Consider the following 5,361-nt stretch of genomic DNA (forward strand, 5'->3'; position numbering starts at 1 on the left):
AAACATCGAAAATCACAAAGTTGGCAAAACCCGAGCCTCGGCCCCACTTCTCAAAAAAAATATAAAATTCACATCACCGGATTCCTTATCTCGCGACGAGTCTATACATATCAAATTTACCAAAATCCGAGCTCAAATGCTCCCTCAAACCTCAAATTTTCATTCTCTTAAGTTCAAGCCCTAAACCATCATTTTTGACCTTAATTCCTTGAGTTTTCGGTCAAATTTCATGTATTGCATGATAAAATCGTGTTCTAAGTTCAAGGATGCTTACCTGATCGAAGTCCTTGAATTCCCTCTTCAAAATCGCTCAAGAACACCCCAAGTCCGAAGTAAAAAAATGTGTTCAGTAAAAATTTCGCGAAGGAATTAAAACCACCTTCTGAGCAGTTATTTTCGCTTATGCGATAACTGTGTCGCTTCTGTGACACCGTTTTTGCGGTTCTCTTTCCGCTTCTGCAGTTCCTTCAATCTTGCCCAGGACCGCTTTTGCGGTCAACCGCTCGCACAAGCGAGACCGCTTCTGCGGTCACCCGCTCGCACAAGCGAGACCGCTTCTGCGGTCACCCGCTCGCACAAGCGAGACCGCTTTTGCGGTCCACATGACCGCTTCTGCGGAACTCCCCCTCCCCCCCCTCCCCCCCAGGCTCCACTTTCGCTTCTGCGATTATACCTTCGCTTCTGCGGAATCGCTTCTGCGGTCCATTTCCGCAGAAGCGGAAATACCAGATACCAGCAATATTTAAACATGCAACAACTCCAAAACTCTCCGTTTAACCACCCGAACTCACCCCGAGGCCTCCGGGACCTCAACCAAAAACACAAACATGATCCAATACCTTATTCAAACTTGCTCCAATAATCAAAACACCTCAAACAACACTAAAACCATCATTTCTCATCGAATTCAAGCCTAAGTTCTTTCAAAACTTCCGAAACATGCTTTCGATCAAAAACCCATCCAAAACACCTCCGAATGACCTCAAATTTTGCACACACATCCCAAATCACCTAACGAAGCTACTGCAACTCTCGGAATTCCATTCCGACCCCCGGATCAAAATCTCACCTATTGACCGGAATTCGCCAAAATCCTAACTTTGCCAATTCAAGCCTAATTCTACTCCAGACCTCCAAAATCACTTTTGATCACACTCCTAAGTCACAAATCATCCCCCGAAGCTAACCAAATCATCGGAACTCAAATCCGAGCCCTCTAACACAAAAGTCAACGTCCGGTTGACTTTTCCAAAACAGACCTTCCTTAAAGAGACTTAAATGTCTCCTTTCCTTCCATAACCAATTCAAATCAACTCCAACACATCTAATACTGATACTGAAACATAAGGAAATAGAAAATGGGGAAGACGGGGCGGTAACACGCGTGGCGACGGGTTGGGTCATCACAAATACAGTTGAAAACCAATTCAAAAAACAAACTTAATAACTTACTTCATCCGCAAGATCAGAGTCAGGATCCATGAGCTTGGTAAAGAATGATTTTTGAATATCAAGTCCAGCTAATCTGAATGGATTGGAATTATATTCACTGGCATCCATCTCCAACCACTTTTTAAATCTTTGAATCAATTCGCTGTCTTGAGAAACATAATGGAAGGGACATCTTCTTCTATTCTTTCCTACTATCCAATCTTGCCCCCTTTGCTTTTTCCTATAAACTACATAAGGAGATCTCAACCAAATACTCTCCATACGCATCCTTTTCCCTTTTTTATCTTCTTTTCCTTTTGCTTGCTCTTCCTGTTGTTCCGTCACAACTAAATGCTGCTGTACAGCAGCGAGGGAGGGGAACTACAACCATCGTGGCGGATGCTTGACCAATTCCCTGCTGTTCACGACGTTCTTCTGTCTCTTCACGAACAACAACAGTAGCAGATTACCTTCTGAATCAGCCCCTTGTGTACTACCAAGTAAAAATGAATATATATTGAAGTTGGGGATATCACTGGTATCACACATAGGAGAACTAGAAATCTTCCTTCTCTTAGGTTTTGGAAGCAGTTCTGATGCATCAGATGAGATCTGCAAAAGCAAGGAAAATATAAACATAAATAAAACTGATAGAGAATACACATTAGGCAAAAAAAAAGCCAGTAATCATAATTGCAGAAAATGATTACCTGGTCTAAGTGTTGCGACACAGATGGTGTTTTCATTCCAACAGATCTTGTATCTTTATGCAAAAAAAAATTAATAAATAATACTCACTAAATTTTATAAAATAATACCAACACACTTCACACCTGTCTGTGAGTCAACAGGTGTGAATATATGTATTTCTCCTTTTTTATATTGCTTTAGAATCTCACCCAATTCTTTTCGACCTGCCTCCAATAATTCTGAAAAATCATTCAAAAACATAAAAAAGAAAATAAAATATGTAAAATTTCAAAATGTAGAAAATATACTTCGATCAAATATAATAAATTCATGATCTACAGAATACCTTCACGTTTGTCTTCCGCTGTTCTTTCCCCAAGCTGCATGCCTTTCTCAATATCAGCATTTTCAGCATCATTCAACTCTGAACCAATGTCGACGACCATTGCAGTATTCTCTGGAAGGGTTTTCTCAACTTTACCTTCATTCAATTGAGCATCATCACAGAGTTTTTGAGTTGTGCCAATTGAACCACAACTAGTTTCAACTTCCACTGCATATTCATAAAAGAGGGGGAATAGATCGAGTAATTTTTCTATATATAAAACACAAAAAAAAATTTATACCTGTAGTGAAAATTTCACTACAGGATATTATAAAAAGAAAACAATTAAAACTTCAACTCTAACAAGGCTGAAGTTAGCTAGTCACAAATAAAAACTTCAACACTTATCTAAAAAATAACTTCAGCTCTAGAGCTGAAGTTCGACAGTTATAAAAAAAAACTTCAGCTCTAGAGCTGAAGTTCGGCAATTATAAAAAAAAAAATTTCAGCTCTATAGCTGAAAGTTTACCAGTTACAAAACCAAAACATTCACCAAAAAACATGTTTTGTAATTTGTACCTGTAGTAACAATTTCCTGTGTAGCAACACCTAGAAGTTCATTGCAAATCGCTATTACTCCTGCATACCGATCGTCTTTCAGATTTGAAGTACCAACAGGTGCTTGATCACTTTCCGAAGCACAACTCGCTGCATGTTTTTCATTGCCAACAACTTGATCATCTGCACCTTTCTCTCCACCTTGTTGTTGAACAAGTTCAACGCCTCCAACAGCCGCTTCATTATATGTAGCATTATCATCTGCGACATTAGGCAATGCATCATGAGCAGTATGTTCTTCAGTCTCGACAACTTGATTATGAGCACCTTCCTCACTACCAATATTCTCAGTTGATAAATGTGCTTCATCATTTACATATCTGCTCAATCTATCAGGACTGGAACGTTGCTCTTCAACTTGTTCTTGAACATTTTGATCGCCTTCAAAAGCCAATGGATCTTCGCAACAGTCATTCATCCTGTCATATTCTCGATCCATTCCATTTGATTTGTTGACAATCGTAAACAACTGTTCAAACTTCTCATCAAAATATTCCTAGAAAAAAAATTACTAAAAATGATTAATCTGAAATAAAATCAGCACAAATAAAAAGGCTTCACTATAAATTAGCTTACCTTCACTTTTAGAAAAATCGCATCCACAATAGCAGTTCGCTCCTCCTTTTTAAACTTATCAAAAACTTCGTTCACGATTGTGCTTCTTTCTTTTTCATTTTGCCTTTGAACCTCCGTCGTTAGCCTTTACAATAGATAACACAACAAAAATTCAGATATAGAAGAAAACTTCAGCTCAAAAAACATGTTGTACTTTTACAAAAACAAACCCAAAAAATTCAGATAAAAACTTACAGAGCATATTTTATCAAGTAATTCATCTTCATCAAAGTCAGATGTAGACGGAGTAGAACGACTCTTGGTACGAGATGCTTCGCCAATAAAAGGAGATTGATTCAGTTCTTTTGGTTGATTCCGACTACGTGGTGATTCACCAATGTCATGAGTTTGATTCACTTCTTTTGATCGACTCTTTGTAGGTGGTGATTTACCAATGACAGGATTTCGATTCAGAGTAAGTGGTGATTTACCAGTTGAAGGAACTGCATTATCTACATTTGAACGAATCCGATTGCACGGTAATTTCCCAATTAAAGGCATTGAATTCAATTCCTCTTCTGTAGGAATTATATCCAATACCCTAAGTCGCGATATCTCTGTTTAATACAAAAAAGTATATTATGAGAAGAAAAAACTAATACATCAGCATATTAATACAAAGACAAAAATAAAAATAAAATGTATCTTACTTCATGAGTTTTGAACATATAATAAAGTTCAGGAAATTTAGGCTCTCCCACGCATACATAACGTAACATCCTGGGGACCTGAGGCATATCAAGGTACTCATCCTCTGCTACATACTTCTTTCGAACATCTGGGAAGCGCTCATAGAACCAAACACATAACGGATATGGAAATCCAGTAAGTTTATACTCAGTTGCATGATGTGTGTTCTGCTTGTCCAATGCATGTTTCAATGAATAAATGAGCTTCTCATAAGCCACATTACCCCAAGGATATTCAACACGAGCCTTCTCATCCTCAACGATAGATGCATACTCCTCATTCACACATGAATCATTATTTTTCCCAAACAGAATAGACTCTACAATAAGAATTTCCACAAGCGTAACTGCATCTTCATCATTCTCGCATACGTGTGGATGATTCACAACATTCTTTGGAATTGCATTGCGAGTCATAAAACCTCGAATATCCTTCAGATACACACCCTTGGACTTACCAAAATAGCGCTTTAGAGTAGTGCACTCTCGATTAAATGGTTTTTCAATATTATGTGTTGTTATCGGCAAACCACACATAATGTGAAAGTCTTCAAGGGTGAAGGAAACATCATGCCCAAATATCTTGAAACTAATAGAGTCTCGATCATTCGTGAATATTTAAGAAAGACACAGACAATGAACCAACTTCATGCTGTATTTGATATTCTCCATAGCAATAATGTGTTTAAATGGACCATTACTAAGCTTAGCCTGTTGTGCAGGAGTCAAGAAAGATGCAATTAAACTCTTCAAATCATGGTTCCCCTTCCAGTAACCCTTAGAGTTAAACCATTCTGTAAACTCAAAATATTTTTGTCCTGGTTTTGTAGGTAGAGGCTGAGGGACATAAGGACCTGGGACTACTACAGGTAGTCTAGCTTTTTTAGGTGCTTTGCCTTCTTTAGCTACTTTAGGATCTTTAGGAGCCATCTGTCAAAAAAAAAGTAAAAGATACAAATAATAACATCAGGACATTATCAAAAAGATCTTTTA

Source organism: Nicotiana attenuata, chromosome 10 (genome assembly GCF_001879085.1).
Source record: "Nicotiana attenuata strain UT chromosome 10, NIATTr2, whole genome shotgun sequence".
NCBI lineage: Eukaryota > Viridiplantae > Streptophyta > Magnoliopsida > Solanales > Solanaceae > Nicotiana > Nicotiana attenuata.